The 22,133-nt window shown below is 38.3% G+C and overlaps 1 pseudogene; it reads right to left on the bottom strand.

The window, feature by feature from the left end:
* Positions 1-357: 357 nt before the first annotated feature.
* LOC101052021 (elongation factor 1-alpha 1 pseudogene) lies at positions 358-1,787 on the bottom strand (annotated as a pseudogene).
* Positions 1,788-22,133: the final 20,346 nt, after the last annotated feature.

Raw genomic sequence — 22,133 nt, 5'->3', positions numbered from 1 at the left:
CTTGGGCAAGTACAAATGCTGTTCTCAACTTTCTAGATTTCTATGTTCTCTTGAATCTTGGTTCTTTAGAATTAATTCTTTTTTTTTTTTCCTCATTAAAATTTTTTAAGGGGTCTCAAAATTCTGTGGCAAATTTTTGGTCAAGTTGTTTCCATTAAAAAGTACTGATTTTAAAAACTCATAACTTAAAACTGCCATAAGCAAAAAAGAAAACCAAAGTGGTCCACAAAACATTCTCCTTTCCTTCTGAAGGTTTTACGATGCATTGTTATCATTAACCAGTCTTTTACTACTAAACTTAAATGGCCAATCGAAACAAACAGTTCTGAGACCATTCTTCCTCCACCACTGATTAAGACTGAGGTGGCAGGTATTAGAGATAATATTCATTTAGCCTTCTGAGCTTTCTGGGCAGACTTGGTGACCTTGCCAGCTCCAGCAGCCTTCTTGTCCGCTGCTTTGATGACAGCCACGGCAACTGTCTGTCTCATATCACGAACAGCAAAGCGACCAAGAGGTGGATAGTCTGAGAAGCTCTCAACACACATGGGCTTGCCAGGAACCATATCAACAATGGCAGTATCACCAGACTTCAAGAATTTAGGGCCATCTTCCAGCTTTTTACCAGAACGGTGATCGATCTTTTCCTTCAGCTCAGCAAACTTGCAGGCAATGTGAGCCGTGTGGCAATCCAGTACAGGGGCATAGCCAGCACTGATTTGGCCTGGATGGTTCAGGATAATCACCTGAGCAGTGAAGCCAGCTGCTTCCATTGGTGGGTCGTTCTTGCTGTCACCAGCAACGTTGCCACGATGAACATCCTTGACAGACACATTCTTGACATTGAAGCCCACATTGTCCCCAGGAAGATCGTCACTCAAAGCTTCATGGTGCATTTCAACAGATTTCACTTCAATTACAATGTTGACTGGAGCAAAGATGACCACCATACCAGGTTTGAGAACACCAGTCTCCACTCGGCCAACAGGAACAGTACCAATACCACCAATTTTATAGACATCCTGGAGAGGCAGGCGCAAGGGCTTATCGGTTGGACGAGTTGGTGGTACGATGCAGTCCAGAGCCTCAAGCAGCGTGATCACACTGGTGTTGCCATCCTTACGAGTGACTTTCCAACCCTTGAACCAAGGCATGTTAGCACTTGGCTCCAGCATGTTGTCACCATTCCAACCAGAAATTGGCACAAATGCTACTGTGCTGGGGTTGTAGCCAATTTTCTTAATGTAAGTGCTGACTTCCTTAACAATTTCCTCATATCTCTTCTGGCTGTAGGGTGGCTCAGTGGAATCTATTTTGTTAATACCAACAATTAGTTGTTTCACACCTAGTGTGTAAGCCAGGAGGGCATGCTCTCGGGTCTGCCCATTCTTGGAGATACCAGCTTCAAATTCACCAACACCAGCAGCAACAATCAGGACAGCATAGTCAGCCTGAGATGTCCCTGTAGTCATGTTTTTGATGAAGTCTCTGTGTCCTGGGGCATCAGTGATAGTCACGTAATACTTGCTGGTCTCGAATTTCCACAAGGAGATATCAATGGTGATCCCACGTTCACACTCGGCTTTCAGTTTATCCAAGACCCAGGCATACTTGAAGGAGCCCTTTCCCATCTCAGCAGCCTCCTTTTCAAATTTTTCAATGGTTCTTTTGTCAATGCCACCACATGTGTAGATTAGACGGCCAGTAGTGGTAGACTTGCCAGAATCTACATGTCAAATGACGACAATGTTAATATGAGTCTTTTCCTTTCCCATTTTGGCTTTTAGGGGTAGTTTTCATAGCATCTATGTTCTGGCGGCAACCCATTGCAAAAAAGCTAGAAGTAATTCTTTTTTTTTTTTTTTAATTGCATTTTAGGTTTTGGGGTACATGTGATGAACATGCAAGATTGTTGCATAGGTACACACTTGGCAGTGTGGTTTGCTGCCTTCCGTCCCCTCACCTGTATCTGTCATTTCTCCCCATGCTATCTCTTCCCACCTCCCCACCCCCCCGCCCCTCCCCCATTTCCCCCCCACGGACCCCAGTGTGTAGTGCTCCCGTCCCTGTGTCCATGTGTTCTCATTGTTCAACACCCACCTATGAGTGAGAATATACGGTGTTTGATTTTCTGCTCTTGTGTCAGTTTGCTGAGAATGATGGTTTCCAGGTTCATCCATGTCCCTACAAAGGACGTGAACTCATCGTTTTTGATGGCTGCGTAATATTCCATGGTGTATATGTACCACATTTTCCCTATCCAGTCTATCATCGTTGGGCATTTGGGTTGGTTCCAGGTCTTTGCTATTGTAAACAGTGCTGCAATGAACATTCGTGTGCACGTGTCCTTGTAGTAGAATGATTTATAATCCTTTGGATATATACCCAGTAATGGGATTGCTGGGTCAAATGGGATTTCTATTTTTAGGTCCTTGAGGAATCGCCACACTAAGTAATTCTTTATGATACTGTTGGTTCTTTAGAAGAGGCCCTTCAGAACATGTCTTTTATATATTTTCTAATGATTTTAGTAATCTGGATGTCTGAGATTACTTTAAGTCAGCAAGTTTGCCTTCACTGAATACAGACAAGTGGAATTTTTTTCAAAATCTTGGCAAGGTATGTATTACTATCCCTATTTTACAACTAAAGGAATGAATCTCTTGGACTTCAAAAGCATTCTTTTTAATGTTATGTGATGCTTCCCTATATTCTCCTCCATCTTTGTGTGTCATGTTGACAAGTGTTTTAGGTCCACCAAATTTGAGAAAATGAATGCTGTTTAGGAATTGTTTGGGAATATTTGCCAGAGTAGATGAGTAGTATGCCTATATAATGTTGTTTTGAAATGCAATTGTTTGGAGTGAGCACATTAAGTAATTTAGGTGCTTTTTACTCAAACATGTGTTGTGTCACCTGCATTCCAGACTGGGTAATCGAGCCCTGGTTCCCTCTGATTCAGTTGTAAGTTTTTCATATCCTCACATAAGGAGTATATTAATTCCTTATATTCATGTTTATATTTACTTATGTAATACTTTCAAAAGTATATGTCACTTTTGATACTCATCACAGTCCTGTGAGGGAAATAGGATGGAATAACCATTTTGCTTATGAGAAAAAAAATTCAGAATGAAAAACCTGGGCTCAGTGCTACATTATCTTTAGTCTCAGTCACTTAGGAGAAACCAGCCCACTCAATCTATTAATGTTCCAGCTGAGGCTGGAGGATAACTTGAGCCCAGGTGGTCAAGTCTAAGTCCAATCTGGGCATCAGAGTGAGACTCTGCTGAGAGAGAGAGAGAGAGAGAGAGAGAGAGAGAGAGAGACAGAGAGACAGAGAGACAGAGAGAGACAGAGAGAAAGAAAGAGAAAGAGAAAGAGAGAAAGAGAAAGAGAGAGAAAGAGAAAGAGAGAAAGAGAAAGAGAAAGAGAAAGAGAAAGAGAGATGGAGAGGGAGAACATGAGAACTCGAGAACTCAAAGAAATTAATTGCTCAGGCCACACAGCTAGCAGTGGCAGATTTAAAAACTGGCCCAGTGATATTTTTCTTTTCTGTTAAATGAATGAATGATGTATGCTCTTTACAGCCAGTGTGTTAAAAGTGCCATCTTTCCACTAATATGTACACAGAATTTCTTTGTGACCTGTGGTATTACAGAGAGGCTAAGATGTAAGACTTTGAAGATTCATTAACATAATTAAATCCCTACTGTGCCACTAACCAGCCACTGAGATTTGGGCAAATTATATAGCCACACTATGCCTCAGTACATTCATCTGGAAAACTGGGATAAAAATGCTTAATCCAGGTTTTGTTATGAGGACTAAAGGAAACAATACGTGTAAGTTTTTTCTGTAGTCTGGGATGCAGAAAGTACTTAAATAGTAATTGTTAGTATAGCTACTTTGTTTTAATGAAGATTATGACCTCTGTTCTGCCATTATCAACAAAATTTTGCTTTCTTCATTTAGAATCAAAAGTCGATTCTTTTTTGTTGTTGTTGTTGCTTTATTTATAGAGTGTCAAAAAAGCTAAAAAATTTTTTTTGCCCTCTTGTGGAAAATAGAAACCATATAAATACAGATGTCCAGAATGTTGAGCAGTGTTTTTGCTTCCAGGGAATCTCATCCTACATTTGGAACTTGAAGTTAGGACATTTTGGGAACTATAATTTGGAAGATCTGTAAGCAGGAAAAATAAAGCCTGGAACATTAATAGATTGAGTCTGCTGGTTTATTTCACTTCTCATTAAATATTTCTTCTCTCTTTTTAATCAATCATCTTAATTTCCAGCTATGCTCTAGTAATGGTGCAGTTACTAGGTTTTAACCCTTCAACCCATCTTGGTATCAGGAAGATTAAAGGAGAAGTTCTTGTGGAGAGGAATGGGGAAATCTTTCTGTTATCTAGGAGTTAAGAAGTTGAATCTGGGAAACAAAAGAAAAGACCTGTTTTTACTCCTCAAACAGAACCAAGGGCGTCATAAAACTGAATAAGGCATATTTTGACATTCTAAAGATTCCTATGACCTTAGGTAATGTCAAAGAATTTCAGTGTGGCAGACGGACTTGAACATAGACCTGTGATCCTCATCTCCCAGTGTTCATGCCCTTGCATAATCCTTACCCTTGAGTATGGGAAGGACTTGTAGGATGCTTCTAAGTAATACCCCAAAGACAATGCAATATGTCACTCCTATGATTATATTACCCATATGGCTGAGGTGATGGGTTGGCACTCCTATGATTATGTTATATCATATGAGATTTAGTTTTGCCTTCTTTATTACTGGTTGACTTTGAAGAAATAAGTTACCATAAGTCCTACCACCAAGAAAACCCCAAAACCAACAGAATTAATTCTAACAATTTAAACAAGATTTCCAATCCCAGTGTCAAGAGACTTTCTCCCATATTTCTTCAAATAGATCTAAATATTTTTTCTTAACATTAGGTCTCTAAATCATCAGGAATTTTTTTGTATAATGTGAAGTAATTTTGATTTTATGTGTTCTTCAAGTGGAAACACTATTAAATAATCTTACTTTTCCTTTAGATTCATGATGTCTTGTTTCTCATATTCTAAGTTGTCAAATGCTTTAGTCTGTTTCTGGATTCTCTGTACTCTTCATTGATCTGTTTGTCTATCCATACACTAATGCCATACAGCACATTGTTGTTCTCTTATAGGAAGTCTGTTTGATTTCATTGAAATGGTCTTGAATTTTGCAGATTGATTCAGAGAACATTTTTACATCTAATATATTTAATGTTCTCAACTACAAATGTGATTATCTCTTCATTATTTGCTTAGATCTTTTCTGTGACTTCACTATTTCAAAATTGTCTCCATAAAGTACTCAACATGTTTTATTAGATCCATTTCTTGACTCATATAGTTTTATTACTGTTATGGATGGTAGTGATTTTTCTTTTATGTTAATTATTAATATATAAATATTTATTAATTTTTACAGTTGATTATATGTCCAATAATCATGCTGAATCATCTTATATGTTTTGGTAGTTTGATTTTTTTTGTGGGGGAATTCTCTATATACACAACCTATTAGTAAATGACACAACTTTCTAATTGCTATACACACTAATTATTTTCCATATCTTATTCCTTTGGCTAAGATCTTCAGTAAAATAACAATAGAAGTTAAAATGGGTGTCTTCATCTTATGTCTATAATGGGAATGCTCCTAAAGCATCATCATTAAACATTACATTTGCTGTACGATTTATCAGAATAAAACTTGTTCTTGCTATTCCTCGTTTGGTAAAAACTTTTAATAGTAAAATGTGTTATTAAGAATATCTAATAATTTTTTGCATGTATTGAGATTACCATGTTTTTCACAATTGATTATATATAAGGGTAGTAAGTTAGCATGGTGATTTTTTTTAGATATTATGACTTTTAAGCATTGTTGGGATAAACTCTACCTAGACATGATTTCTTGTATTTAAAATATGGCTAGACTCAACTAATGGGTATTTTACTTGGGAACTTTACAACCATATTTATAAATTAAATTGGTTAATAATTCTATTTGCTTATGCTATTCTTTTCTACTTTTGATATTAAAAAAAAGTCCTAGTCTCATAAACTGAATTGCGTAGTTGCCTTTTCTTTTATTCTTTGAAACAATTTGCATACATTATAATTTAAATGTTCTTTGAACATTTGTTAAATTTCTTTGTAAAACTCTCTTGGCCTAGAATCTTCATGAGGGAGAAATTTTAAAAGTATTTCTAATTGTTTGAGGTTGGAAAGAATAATTTGCTGTGTCAGCCTGCTATTCTGAAAATAAATCTCTTTATATATTTTTTTTCCACCAAGGGTAAACAAAGATCCCTCTTTGTGAGCATTTAAAATTTCAAGTGAAAAAAAGAGTCAATCAGTAGAGCACTTAGGGGATTATCTGTGTATATGCAGAAGCCTGCGTTTGACATCAGGAGACTTTACTCTCCTTTCAAAGTAGATACTGTCATTTGACCCCCACCCAAATGTTGTGTCCCATCATTCCTGGCCTGTGTAATAACCAATAATCAGAGCTATCATTTAGTGTACCTACTTGCTACCCTTATATTCAATAAGAACCTCATGAGAAAATTTTTTTGTTTGTATTTTACACAAGAAGAAAAAAGGTGATTACAGAAATGAAATAAATTGGCTAGGGTTACTTGGCTGAGAAAGTGGCAGAGGAGGGTTGTGAAACCATGTGTATCTGATTCATTACATCATGACTGACATTTCAGAAATATATGCTGTTTCCCTTTAATCCTTGCTCCACATTCTCCAGCTAAAGACTTATTTGCCTATCCAATTTTCCCTCAAGTTTAATTTGCTTTTATTAACTCCTTTCATAATCTCTTTGGCAAAAGCAATGTTTGCAGTGTTTTGTTTAGGCAAAAGCAGTGTTAATGTTTTCCGTGCTGTTCCTGCTTCTTTGACTTTTTCCCCCAAGTTATCTGTGTATAGTCTTTCATTTCTTTGTTTGGGTTTATTAATACAATCTCAACAGATGCATTTAGTTGAACAAGGAAAATGAACCATATTTTTCTTTCATCGTCATCAACTGATCATACAGTTGAACAAAGGCTTTTAGTCAAAATGTCAGGACCATCAGAAAAAAACTTGTTTCACTGTGTGTTCCAGTAGACCCCTGCTTTAGCACACGAGACAGGCAAGGTTCTTGGGGGCTTTGAAGAGCACTGTCTTTGTATCAGAACGACTTGATTGTGAATCCCAGCTTTGCCATTTTTAATGGGAGACAAAGGGAACTCAGCATCTTGCACTATTGGGCATACTTCTCCCCCTTTTTAATTTTTTTAGAGAGGTAATTCACATACCATGAAATTCACCATTTAAAAAGTGCCATGTAATGCTTTTGTTATAGTCACAAAGTTGTGCAACAATCACTACTATCTAATTCTAGAACATTTTCATCACCCCAAAAAGAAATCTGTACCTGTTAGCAGTTACCTTCCATACCTCTCTCCTCTCAGACCCTGGCAACCACCATCTACTTTCTGTCTTTATGAGTTTGACTACCCTAAGTACTTCATGTAAGTGGAATCACATAGTATTTGTCCTTTTGTGACTGGCTTGTTTCACTGAGCATAATGTCCTCAAGGTTTATCTATGTTGCAGCATGTGTTAGTACCTCATTCCTTTTAATGGCTGAATACAATTTCATTGTTTGAAGACCATATTTTAGCTATCCATTCATCAGTTGATGTTGTTTCCATTTTTGGATATTACAAAGAATGCTGCTGTGAACATTCATGTACAAGTTTTTGTGTGAACATATGTTTTAATTTCTCTTGAGCATATACCTAGGAGTGAAATTGCTGTATCATATGTAACTCTATGTTTAAGGTTGTGGGGAACAGCCAGACAGTTTTCCAGAGTGGGTGCATCATTTTATATTTCCATTAGAAAGGTAGGGAGGTTAAAAGTACTTCATATCCTCACCAACACTTGCTAGTTTTCTTCTTTTTTAGAGATGGTATCTCACTATGTTGCCCAGGGTGATCTCAAACTCCTGGCTCAAGTGATACCCCTGCCTCAACCTCCCAAAGTGTTGGGATACAGGCAAGACAGTGCTCGTCTTTTATTTAAAATTATAGTTGTGAAGTGGCATCTCATAGTTTTGATTTGCATTTTGGTAGGACTAATGATTTTGAACACTTTTTCTTGTGTTTATTGACCATTTGGATATCTTATTTGGAGAAATGTCTATTGAAATCCTTTGTCCATTCTTAAATTGAAATATTTTTTCATTATTCTTATGAAAGTTATTTCATATTCTGGATATTATTTTCTAAACAAATTATGATTTACAAATATTTTTTCCCATTTGTAAGTTGAATTTTTACTTTCTTGATAATTGATACACTTAGATGCAATCTTATTTAATCTTGTGGTATCTTTGTGAAGCAGGCCATGTTAGATCCATTTTTAGGCTGAGGAAACAGTGCCAGAGAGGTTACATGGCTTGCTCAAGATCATACACTAGTAGGAGGCAGGAGCCAGATTAAACCTAATTTTCAGTTCAATGCCCATGGGCTTGGTAACCATGCCTACTGTCTCCTTACAAGATATCAGTGCAAGTCATGCTCCAAAACAGTACATGATTCATAACCAACCAAGAGGTATAGATACAGCTATGGGTTCAGACAATGTATATACATGTAGAAGCCAAAGAAATCTGAGGGAACTTCAGGGGATCAGAGTTTTGAAAGGATAGATAGAGGAAAACATGGAGCATTTTTTAGAATATTGTTAGCAAAGTCCCTAAAGTAGGAATACAAAGTTGCTTCAAAGAACAATAAATAAACCCCTGGGACTGAAGTGGAGGATATTGTAGGCAACACAGAGAGATAAGACTAGAAAAGTAATTTATGTCAGATAATGGAGTATCAAGGTATTTATTATTATTATTATTATTTCTGACTGATTTTACGCATTGAGAAACCATGGAAGGCTTTCAAATTGTAGAATTTTGGGGCAATTAGTCTGGCAGAGCAGATGAATGGACAGAAGGACTAGAAGATGATGACACTGGTTAAAACTGAATGCAGAATTTTTATGAAATGATAAAAGCCTAGTAGAAATGGTAGATGTGAAAAATAAAAAAGTATGAAAAGACACAAGGAATGTTTCATAGAAAGAATCTGTAAGTCGTGATGAGTTGCTACCTGTATAATGAAATCTACATGCAAATTCTACTAGATAAATATGGAATAATAATAATAAAAATAATACCTGACATTGAGTGAGTTTTTTTTTTTTTTAATTTTCCAGGGGAAAGAAAAACACCATCAACAATTTGTCTTGATGAGCAGGTAGAGATTTAGCTAGAGTGGGGACAGTCAAGGTGGAGAAAAGTTTATGCTAAGTTCTTTGAATGTGTTACCTTATTGAATCACCACAACTCTTTTTTACAGATGAGAAACATGGGTCTCAGAGAGGTTCATTAACTTGGTCCGAGTTGGAGAGTTAACAAGATATGAAGTAAGGACCCAAGCCCAGACCTGTTACAATACAGAGCAAAGAATCAAAGATAACTTTGAGTTTTTAGTCTTAAAAACCTGGGAGTGTACTAAAATCTCTAACTAAAATGAGTTCAGGCGTTTAAAAGAAACTTGAGGGAAGAAGAAGGTGTTTTGTCTTGGGCTTCATGTGAAGAAGGACCATTTACTTGGAAATATCTAAAGCAAAGGGAGAAAGAAAAAGGGAGGAAGGCAAGGAGTGAGCGAGAAATGGGAGGGAAGGAGAGGGAATCTATGCGATGTGCATAGTAGGAGGTTGAAGTCAGGAGGGGAATAGTCACCAAGGTAGAATTGGCAGCGTGAAGAAGAAAATGATGGATGTTAAGGAAGGCGGAAGTGAGAAAGAGGAGAGAAGCAAGAAGAGGAAGAGGGTGAATGATCAGAGAAGTAACAGGAGAACATGAAGCTGGAGTTAGAGGATGTGTCAGAAAGTCTCAGAACCGCAGACTGTGAAAGGCAAGGCTGCATGGTGTCTTGTGGTGCTTTTGAAAACCTCCTTTAGAGAGAAGTGATGTAGGCACCATCCAGGGACTTGAGGTACTAGAAAGTAAATAGAAAAAAGGGCCATAGGGGTAGAGAATTTAATGAAATCAGTTGGACAGTGTTTGGAAGGAAAGAGGACTGAAGTTAGAGGAACACCAGAGTCTAGAGATGAGTCTGGAGCTGATGGAATTCTGTGCATTTTTGAAGACAGAAGGAAGAAATACAGGTGGAGGGATCAAACAAAAGCAACTTTAAATGAAAGAGGTGCATTTCTAATAGTACTAATGTACCTACTAGTGGAGAGGAAAGTTTTTGTCATTTTTTTAAAGTCAAAAGCTCATGTTAATTTTCAGGCAGTATAATAGGCTTTTCTCTCAACAACCCTACTAGGTAAATCATGTTAGTACTTTTTCAAGAGACAGTGAAAATGATTTTGGTTTTGGAGGCATTGGGCCATTCTTCTATCCCTGAAATCACACAAAGTGGGTGATTACCCATGGGCTTACATTTAAGAGCAGTTCTTTCTGTGAATTTTACTCATAAGAATTTGGATCACAGAAGTGGAGGAGTATCGTTGCTAATGAAAACAGCTAACACTTTACATGTGCCATGTGTCTGGCACTTTTCTAAGTGTTCTATGTGTATTAACTCGTTTAATTCTCCGAGCCACTCTGGACAAAGGTACTAGTACAGGTGAGGAAATTGAGACTCAGAGAAGTTAAACAGCCCAAAATGATAGTGATGGTGTCGGAACTGAAATGTAAACAGGTGGGTCCCTGCAATTGCTCTTAAATTCTACACTAGACTGCCTTAGCATTGCATTGTCCTTTAGGATTTCCAAAGCACGTATTTTGTTTCTTTGATTTACAACTAACCACGTGGGATACATTTACGCTTTTTAGCAAAGTAGAAACTGAGTCACAGGAAAGTTAGCACTCTGGTACCAGCAAGTAAGAGATTGAACATGAAATGATATCCAGGTCTTCTTACTCTTAGAATTGTGTATTTCTCCCTAGAAGATGACATAGGACAAAGGAGGTCAAGTCTGAAAATCAGAGGTGTGGTGACCCATCCCAACTCTGAACTCACTGGCTATGTGCTCACAGTCAATTCCTTCCCTAATCTGGCTCATGGTTTTCTTCTCTGTCAAATGAAGGGGTGGGATTTCATGATACTCTGACTTTAGAGCAATGAGGCCTAGCATGAACATGATGCCAGCCATATGTGTAATTTCCAGTTTTCCAGTAACTAAATTTAAAAAGATAAAATGCTACTAGGTGAAATTAATTTTTATTGTATATATAATTTAACCCAGTTTATCCAATATATGATTATTTCAACATGAAATCAATGTAAAAATTATCACATTCTGGTTTTAAGTCTTCCAAATTTGGTGTGTATTTAGTACACTCAACACATCTAAATTTGGACTAGCCACATTTCAAGTGCTGAATAGTCACATGCGGCTAGTGACTCCAGTAGCGGACGGTACAGATCTATACCTCAAGTCGTAAAGAGCACAGAATCTGTTCCCCCAAAGATAGGTAGCTAGAACCATCACAGCCAGCAGCAGGTGCTGCTGGGATATTTGCCTGTCCATCTGCTTAGCTTCAAGTCCTCCTTTTTTCTCAGGCTCCGAGGCATCTGCCTGCCTCAACTAAGTAGAGTGGCAAATGATAAATGATGGTTCGCTCCTTACAGCCTGAGCACCACAACAGTCAGTTCCCATGAAGCCCACACAACAAGGGCATCATCTTTCCAGGCTGACAGCGCTGGGACAATGGCACTCGTGGTAAATTAAGCAGAATGTTGATGAAAAATGAAGCGTGGTCGCAATCTAACAGTACTAGCAGTCGGCAGAGTCTGCTGTGGCCCTTGACAAATGCGTTTCCTTTGAGATCTTTCCATGGCATCCGGGTGCTGGATCATCTGTTATCCTGCATGTGATGTATGAAGAGAGAGATGAAATGAAATGGAACTCACATAATCCTCATAAAGGCAGATTTACTAGGTACCGTCATAGTTTGTTTGGGGGAGGAAATCCCCCTTGCAAGAGGGCATGCGTGTTAAAAACATCTTATCAGTAACAGGCCTTTTTTCACAGTTCACAAATATGGGTCAATCCTAAAAGATCAGAGGGAGAATAGAATTTCCCTTACGTTAGTCAAACAGGCCAACTGAACCAGCACATCTATTAAAAACCTAAGGAACAGGTAAAGTTTTAATAATTATTCCATTTTAATTCACAGAGGTCCTAGAGATAAGCCAGTCTGCTTCTGAGGACACAGAATAGTGCAAAATTGGTCCATGGTTTGATGCTCTTAGGATAATCTTATAAAAATAAAAGGGCCTTAATAGCCACAAATAGCTATTATTACTATTCATAAACAAAATTAACACTAGTGAATGCAGTAATAAGGTGTTTAAGGATAGGACAGCATTCCTCTCTGGTCAGGAATTGCTTTTGGAAGTGCACCTATTTGCAAATGTCCTGAAGTAATATGAATTTGGTGTTGCATTATAGAGCTGAGAGAAATCTTAATGATCACTTGTTCCACAGCAATTAGAAGCACAGTAATGTATGTCTCATATCCATGGTAGTTGCTACTAGTGAGTCTTCCTTCGCAATAAACCTGACCATGGGCTTAACCTTTTTCTTAACAATGATTTTTAAGCTGCAAATTATAAAGCAATCAGTATTACCAAGGCGAGCCTGTTCTCCACCTCTCATCAAGTCTAACACTCTTACTTTGCACATGGGGAACACAAAGCTGGAGAGTTAAGCTCCTCTCTAGAATCTCATTCACCAAAAACTCCTGGTTGGGGGAAGACTGGAACCCAGGTGTGCCTTCTGGGCTCTAGGTTTGTCTCTTGTCACTACTCTCTACCTGTGGAAAGTTTGGGCTATAGGAAAACCCCATATACTGTGCAGAAGTCTGTTTCTTGAGATTATCTATCATTGGTGCCATGTTTATGTTTCATGAAGACTAAATCCCATAGGATCCCCCAAATCAATGAAGCAGCTTTTTGGATTCTTCAGAACAGCTCTCATGCCCCGACACAGAGACCACCTTTACACTCAGATTCTTCTTGTGCTATTGTTGTTATACCGCTTGCTCTCTGTCACTCTGGACAGGCTGGCATGTGTTTAAATTACTCTTAAGGAGTCATCTCCAGAAATGAGCACAGTGCTCGCTGTGTGGATAAAGCACTGCAGGGTAGGACACAGATCCAAGACAGAACATGGTTGCTGAAGGGTTTGGAGTAAGAGTCTCCAGACCTTGGTCATTTACACACCATCATTACAAGTATATATATATTTTTTGCCTTGCATGCATTTAGCCTTTATTATTTTTATGTAATAATTCTTTAAAATATTTATATTTTTCTTACATAAATTTACTTTCCAAAGAAACTTTTATTATCACAAATAAAAAAAAAATACTTGCCATAGGGCCGGGAGCGGTGGCTCACACCTGTAATCCCAGTACTTTGGGAGGCTGAGGTAGGTGAGTCACTTGAGGTAAGGAGTTTGAGACCAGCCTGGCCAACATGGTGAAACCCTGTCTCTACTAAAAATATGAAAATTAGCCAGGCATGGTGGCATGGACTTCCAATCCCAGCTACTTAGGAGGCTGAGGCACAAGAATCACTTGAACCTGGGAGGTGGGGGTTGCAGTGAGCCAAGACAGCAAACTCCATCCACATGACAGAGAAAGGCTCTGTTTAAAAAAAAAAATCAACAAAAAAACCCAAATGACATAAACAGAAAGCAACTATAAAAATGAACACAGTGAACACAGAATGTTATTCCCTTCTAGCTAAATTCTGTGTTACCTGTCAAGGCCTCTTTGTTGAAAGGGAAAGTTATAGGTGTCACAGATTTTTTTAAAACATGCTAGTATCAAATTATGACTTTAGGATAATCAGAAGAGAAAAAAAAAGATACAAAAGAACAATTCTCTCCCTGTGTGATCAAGTGTTCTTTAAAGATGTACCCACATAAGCCTACTGAGGCAGGAGACTAGGGTTTGGAGGCAGGGAATCTAAGGCAAACTCATGCTGACTGGATGTCAGACTCTATTCCCTTTTCAACCCCTCCTTTTGCTGAGTGGCATTTGGAAAATGAAATACCTCTATTGGTCCCTTCCCACAATCAACCAGACTGGTTGCAGGCTTACCCGTTCCCTTTCTCAATCAATCAGGTTGGTCACTGGCCACTAGAGTGAAGCAATGGGAAACCTCTAGAGGGTATTTAAACCCCAAAATTCTGTAACCAGTGCTCTTGAGCCCCTTGCTCAGCCTACTCCCATTCTGTGGAGTGTATTCTCATTTCAAATAAATCTCTGCTTTGGCTGCCTTGCTTATGTGCTTTGCCCATTTGTTTGTTCAAAACAACAAGGACCTGGACAACTACCCTCAACTAGCAACACTAACTCCTATCACCTGTGCTGCCTGGTGCAATCCCACCTACCACCCCATCTCATCCTGCAGGCAGCCAGAGATGTGTGTCACGCACTCCTGAAAATTTGGATCCCGTGTACATCTATTACTCCATTTCCTCTAAGCTGACTAAAGAAACAGTCTTCTTTCTTATCTCTCTCAGATGTGATTCTCCCTCCAGGAGCCCATAGCCTTTCCTTTTTGGAGTTCTGGAGGCCTCTTTTTCTTTCCCCAGCTCTGTTTCTTTAATTCTGTGCCATAAGTAAGGGTGTTCCCTGTATTCAGTGTAAGCCCTCTGAGATAGTCTCTGTTTTCCTCTAAGTCATGTATTTTTCTCCTTGATGATTTCTAGACTGAAACAAAATTGAGCAAACCTCATGCCTCAAGGAACACAAGGGCATCAACATCTCCATAGCTGCAGAGAAACATGTGAACGCAGTTGTCTTTTTGAAGTCATTTGAGAGGTGTGCAAGGTCCTCCCTGACAAATCCTTCCCTATGCTTGTCATCTCCACCATTTGAGATGCAGTTAACAGCACTGGACTCTGAAGTTAGACTCTCTGGGTTTGAGCCATGGCTTTGCTAATGATAAGCTGTGCAACTCTGAGAAAGTTAATACCTCAGTGCCTCAGTTTACTTCTCTTTAAAATAGAGCTTACCCTCAATAAACTAGGCATCAAAGGAACATACCTCAAAATAATGAAAGCCATCTATGACAAACCCACAGCCAACAATCATACTGAATAGGCAAAAGCTGGAAGCACTTTCCTTGAAAACTGGCACAAGATAAGAATGCCCTCTCTCACCACTTCTATTCAACAGAGTACTGGAAGTCCTGGCCAGAACAATCATGCCAGAGGAAGAAATAAAAGGCATCCAAACAGGAAGAAAGGAAGTCAAACTATCCCTATTTGCAGATGGCATCATTCTATATCTACTCATAGTCTCAGCACAAAAACTCTCTGATCTGATAAACAATTTCAGCAAAGCTTCAGGATACAAAATCAACATACAAATCAGTAGCGATGCTGTACGCCAACAACAGTCAAGCTGAGAGCCAAATCAGGAACACAATCCTGTTTACAATAGCCACAAAAATAATAAAATATCTATGAATACAACTAACCAGAGAGGTTAAAAGTTTCTGCAGTAAGAATTACAAAACAATGCTCAAATAAAATCAGTGATGACACAAAAAAAATGGAGAAACATTTCATGCTCATGGATAGGAAGAATCAACATCGTAAAAATGGCCATACTGCCCGAAGGAATTTACAGATTCAATGTTATACCTATCAAAGTACAAATGACATTTTTCATGGAATTAGAAAAATCTATTTTAAAATTCATATGAAACCAAAATAAGAGCCTAAATATCCAAAGCAATCCTAAACAACAACAACAAAACAGAGCCAGAGGCATCATGTTACCCAACTTCAAACTATGCTACAAGGCTACAGTAACCAAAACAGCATGGTACTAGTACAAAAACAGAAACATAAACCAGTGAAACAGAATAGAATGTTTAGAAATCAGGCTGAACATCTACAACCATCTGATCTTTGAGAAAACTGACAAAAACAAGCAATGAGGAAAAGACTCCCTATTTAATAAATGGTTTTGGGATAAGTAGCTGGCCATATGGAGAAGATTGAACCACCTTACACCACATACAAAAATCCACTCAAGATGGATTAAAGATTTAAATGTAAAACCTAAAACTATAAAAACCCTGGAAGATAACCTAAGAAACACCATTCTAGACATAGGACCTGGCAGAGATTTCGTGACAAGGATGCCAAAAACAGTAGCAACAAAAGCAAAATTGACAAGTGGGGCCTAATTAAACTAAAGAGACTCTGCACAGCAAAAGAAACTATCAACATAGTAAACAGACAAACTACAGAATGGGTGAAAATATTTGCAAACTGTGCATCTGACAAAGGTCTAATATCTAACATCTGTAAGAAACTCAGGGAGGGGAACATCACACACTGGGACCTTGGGAGTCGAGGACTAGGGGAGGAAGAGCAGGGGATGGTGGAATTGGGGAGGGTTAGCATTAGGAGAAATACCTAATGTAGATGACAGGGCAATGGATGCAGCAAACCACTACCACGGCACGTATATACCTATGTAACAAACCTGCATGATCTGCACATGTACCCCAGAACTTGAGAGTGAAATAAATAAATAAATAAATAATTGGGCAAAGAACATGACAGACACATTTTTCTTTTTTTGAGACAGGGTCTCACTATGTTGCCCAGGCTGAAGTATATTGATGCCATCTTGGCTTACTGCAACCTCCACCTCCCTGGCTCAAGGAATCCTTCTACTTCAGCCTCCTGAGTAGCTAGGACTACAGGCATGTGCCACCATGCCTGGCACGTTTTTGTACCTTTTGTAGAGAAGAGGTTTTGCCATGTTGCCAGGCTAGTCTCAAACTCCTGAGCTCAAGTGATCCACCCACCTCAGCCTTCTAACATGCTGGGATTATAGGTGTGAGCCACTGTGACTGGTGTGAACAGACACTTTTTAAAAGAAGACATACATGCAGCCAACAAGCATATGAAAAAATTCTCAACACCACTAAACATTAGAGAAATGCAAATCAAAACCACAATGAGATACCATCTCACACCAGTCAGTATGGCTATTAACGAAAAGTCAAAAACTAACAGATGGTGGCAAAATTGCAGAGAAAAGGGAACATTTGTGCACTCCTGATGAGAGCATAAATTAGTTCAGCCATTGTGGTAAGCAGTGTGGCAATTCCTCAAAGAACTTAGAATTACCATTCAGCTATCCTATTATTGGGTATATACCCAAAGGAATAGAGACACATGGACGAATGTTCATCACAACACTATTCACAATAGCAAAGACATGGAATCAACTGAAATGCCCATCAATGGCAGACTGGATAAAGAACATGTGGTACGTATACACCATGGAATACTATGCAGCCATAAGAAAGCAAAATCATGTCTGTTGCAGCAGCCTGGATGGAGCTGGAGGCCATTATCCTAAGCAAACTAACACAGGAAAAGAAAACCAAATACCACATGTTCTCACTTATAAGCGGGAGCTAATCAACAAAAACATGTGAACACTAGGGGAAAAAACAGAAACTTTGGTCTAGTGGAGGGTGAAAGTTGGGAGGAGGGTGAGGAGGAGAAAAAAATACCTATTGATATTATGCTTATTACCTAGGTTATGAAATAGTCTGTACACCATATTCCAATGACATATAGTTCATCTGTATAACAATCCTGATGTACCCTTTAAGCTAAAATAAAAGTTAAAAGAATAATAAATATATAAATAAAATGAAACTTGCACTAGTACCCACCTCGTAGGGTTGTTAATAAGTTTCAAATAAGTTAATTCACAAAGGCACATAGAAAATAGTGCACAAGCAATGAGTGTGAACAGTAACAATGACCATCCTGATGTATTCTTCAGAGACACATTTCCTGATTGTATGTATGTATGTATGTATGTATATAATTTTTTTGCTTGGAGTAGAGGAGAGGAGGACAGAAAATATGCTATCCAAGGAAGGAGCAGAGGAATTAAAAAATTGATTCCTAAATTCCATTCCTATCTATGTGATAAGACATATTTTGGGGGCCTTGTGCTTTAGTCTGTCTTGATATATGATTGAAAAACATATTACTACTCATAACTTTGAATACTTGTCAAGCCCATTCTCCCAGCACCTTGTGAGAGAGTTCTTGATAATTAGCTCTGTTTTACAGACAAGTATGCTGAGATTCAAAATGAAAAGTGGCTTATCCAAGAATTACCCAGATTAAAAGATAGGGGCTAGGTTATTCAGGATCTTTTTCTCTTTTGCTTATTTCAAAGGCTGTAATAAATGTAATATAGACCTAGAAAATAAAATTTTTTAAAAAAGATGAAAATCTGCACAAGAGGATGGTGAAAGACAGGGAAATCTAACCCAATCAGAGTTTTGTCTACCACTTACGTATTCATGAAGTCTAAAGCTGTCTCTCATGTATATATGTATGAATATATGTATGTATAATTTCAACTTCTATTTTTTATTCAGGGGGTATGTCTGTAGGTTTATTACATGGGTATATTGCATGATGCTGAGATTTTGGTAAAATTGATTCCATCATCCAACTAATGAGCATAGTACCCAACAGTTTTTCAACATTTGCCCTCTCCCTCCCTCTCCCCTCTAGCAGTCTCCTGTGTCTATTCTTGCCATCTTTGTGTCCATGAATAACCAATGTTTAGTTCCCACTTACAAGTGAAAATAGGCAGTATCTGTTTTTGTTTTAATTCACTTAGGATAATGGCCTCCAGCTCCATCCATGTTGCTGCAAAAGACATGATTTTGTTCTTTTTTATGGCTGCATAGTATTCCATGGTGTATACGTACCACATTTTCTTTATCCAATTCACCATTGGTAAGCACATAGATTAATTCCATGTCTTTGCTATTGTGAATAGTACTGTGATTAGCATGTGAATGCATATGTCTTTTTGGAAGAACAACTCATTTTCTTTTGGTGATGGTATTAGTCTATTCTTGTACCACTATAATGAAATACCTGAGACTGGGTAATTCATAAAGAAAAGCAGTTTAATTGGCCCACAGTTCCACAGGCCGCACAGGAAGCATGATGCTGGCATCTGCTCAGTTTCTGCTGAGTCCTCAGGGAGCTTATAATCATGGCAGAAGGTGAAAGGGGAGCAGGCATGTTACATGGTCAGAACCAGGGCAAGGGGTTGGGCAAGACACCACACACTTTTAAACGACCAGATCTCATGAGAACTCACTTACTATCATGAAGACAGCACCAAGGGGGTGGCAGTGAACAATCCACAAGAAACCTGTCCCCATGATCCAGTCACCTCCCACCAGGCCCCACCTCCAACACTGAGGATTACAATTTAACATGAGATTTTGGTGGGGACACAGAGCCAAACAATGTCAGATATATACCCAGTAATGGGATTGGTGGGTTGAATTGTAGTTCTGTTTTAAGTTCTTTGAGAGGTCTCAAAATTGCTTTCCAAAATGGCTGAGCTAATTTACATTTCCACTAACAGTACGTAAGTGTTCCGTTTTCTCTGCAGCCTTGCCAGCATCTGATTTTTTTAATGTTATTTTTTAATAGTAGACATTCTGTTGATGTAATATTTGATTGTGGTTTTGATTTGCGTTTCTCTAGTGATTAGGATGTTGAACATTTTTCCTTATTTGCTGGCTGAGTGTATATCTTCTTTTGGAAAATATCTGTTCATGTCTTTTGCCACTTTTAATGAGGTTGTTTCTGATAAAGCTGTATTTCTAAGTCATACCTTACTCCTGAACCTTAGATTTTTATATCCAGCTACCTTTTGCATTACCACTTGCCTTTCAGTTTGGCAATATGATTTCCTTTGGAAAATAGAATGTTAGAAAATATGACACTTAATATATAATCATGTCATCTGCGAATAGAGACAATTTGACTTCCTATCTTCCTATTTGAATACCCTTTATTTCTTTCTCTTGCCTGATTGCCCTGGCTAGAACTTCCAATGCTATGTTGAATGGGAGTGGTGAAAGAGGGCATCCCTGTCTAGTGCCAGATTTCAAAGGAAATGCTTCCAGTTTTTGCCTGTTTAGTATGATATTGGCTGTGGGTTTGTCATAAATAGCTTTTTCATTTTGTTATACATGCCATCGATTTCCAGTTTATTGAAGGTCTTTAGCATAAAGGGCTGATGAATTTTGTCGAAGGCCTTTTCTGCATCTATTGAGATAATCATGTGGTTTTTGTCTTTGGTTCTGTTTATGTGATGGATTACATTTATAAACTTGTGTATGTTGAACCAGCCTTGCATCCCTGGGATGAAGCCTACTTGATCATGATGAATGTTTTTTGATTTGCTGTTGCATTCTGTTGGCCAGTATTTAATTGAAGATTTTTGTGTCGATGTTCATCATGGATATTGTCCTTAAGTTTTCTTTTTTAGTTGTGTCTCTGCCTGGTTTTGGTATTAGGATGATGTTGATCTCATAAAATGAGTTGCAGTCTGGTAGAATTTGGCTGTAAACCTGTCTGGTCCTGGGCTTTTTTTAATTGGTAGGCTATTAGTTGCTGCCTCAACTTCAGCCCTTGTTATTGGTCTATTCAGAGATTCAACTTCTTCCTGGTTTAGTCTTGAGAGAGTTCAAGTGTCCAGGAATTTATCCATTTCTTTCAGATTTACTGGTTTGTGTGCATAGAGTTGTTTGTAGTAATCTCTGATGGTAGTTTGTATTTCTGTGGAATTGGTGGTGATGTCCCCTTTATCATTTTTTATTGCATCTATTTGATTCTTCTCTCTTTTTTATTAGTCTGGCTAGTGGTCTATCTATTTTGTTGATCTTTTCAAAAAGCCCAAACTGGAAAAACACACTTCAAACTTCATATGGAACCAAAAGAGAGCCTGCATAGCCAAAACAATCTTAAGCAAAAATAACAAAGCCAGAGGTATCATGCTGCGTGACTTAAAACTATACTACAAGGCCACAGTAATCAAAACAACATGGTACTGGTATCAAACAGAGATATAGACCAATGGAACAGAACAGAGGCCTTGGAAGCAACACCACACATCTACAATCATCTGATCTTTGACAACCTGAGAAAAACAAGCAATGGGAAAAGGATTCCCTGTTTAATAAATGGTGCTGGGAAAACAGGCTAGCCATGTGCAGAAAGCAGAAACTGGACCCCTTCCTGACACCTTACACTAAAATTAACTCCAGATGGATTAAATATCTAAACATAAGACCTAACACCATAAAAACCCTAGAAGAAAACCTAGGCAAAACCATTCAGGAAATAGGCATAGGCAATAACTTCATGACTAAAACACCAACAGCAATGACAACAAAAGCCAAAATAGACAAATGGGAGCTAATTAAATTCCAGAGTTTCTGTACAGCAAAGGAAGCAATCATTATGGTGAACTGGCAACCAACAGAATGGGAAAAAATTTTTGCAATCTACCCATCTGACACAGGGCTAATATCCATAATCTACAACAAACTAAAACTGATTTACAAGAATCAGTTGGTGGGAGTGTAAATTAGTTCAACCATTGTGGAAGACTGTGTAACAATTCCTCAAGGACCTAGAAATGAAATACCATTTGACCCTAGCAATTCATTACTGGGTATATACCCGAAGAATTATAAATTGTTATATTATAAAGACACATGCATATGTATGCTCATTGCAGCACTGTTTACAATAGCAAAGACCTGGAACCAACCCAAATGTCCATCATCGATAGACTGGATAAAGAAAGTGGCACAGATACACCATGGAATACTACGCGGCTATAAAAAACAATGAGTTCATGTCCTTCATAGGGACATGGATGAATCTGGAAATCATCATTCTCAGCAAACTGACATAAGAACAGAAAACCAAACACCATATATTATCACTCATAGGCGGGTGTTGAACAATTAGAATTCGTGGACACAGGAAGGGAAGCATCACACACTTCGGTCACTAGTGGAGGACTAGGGCAGGGACAGTGGGGGTGGGGAGGGTGGGGAGGGATGATGAGGGGAGAAATACCAGATATAGGTGATGGGGGTATGAAGGCAGCAAA

This window comes from Saimiri boliviensis, chromosome 1 (assembly GCF_048565385.1).
Source record: "Saimiri boliviensis isolate mSaiBol1 chromosome 1, mSaiBol1.pri, whole genome shotgun sequence".
Taxonomy (NCBI): Eukaryota; Metazoa; Chordata; class Mammalia; order Primates; family Cebidae; genus Saimiri; species Saimiri boliviensis.
The sequence above is the reverse complement of the archived record's forward strand: the minus strand, read 5'-3'. Positions and strand labels throughout refer to the sequence as shown.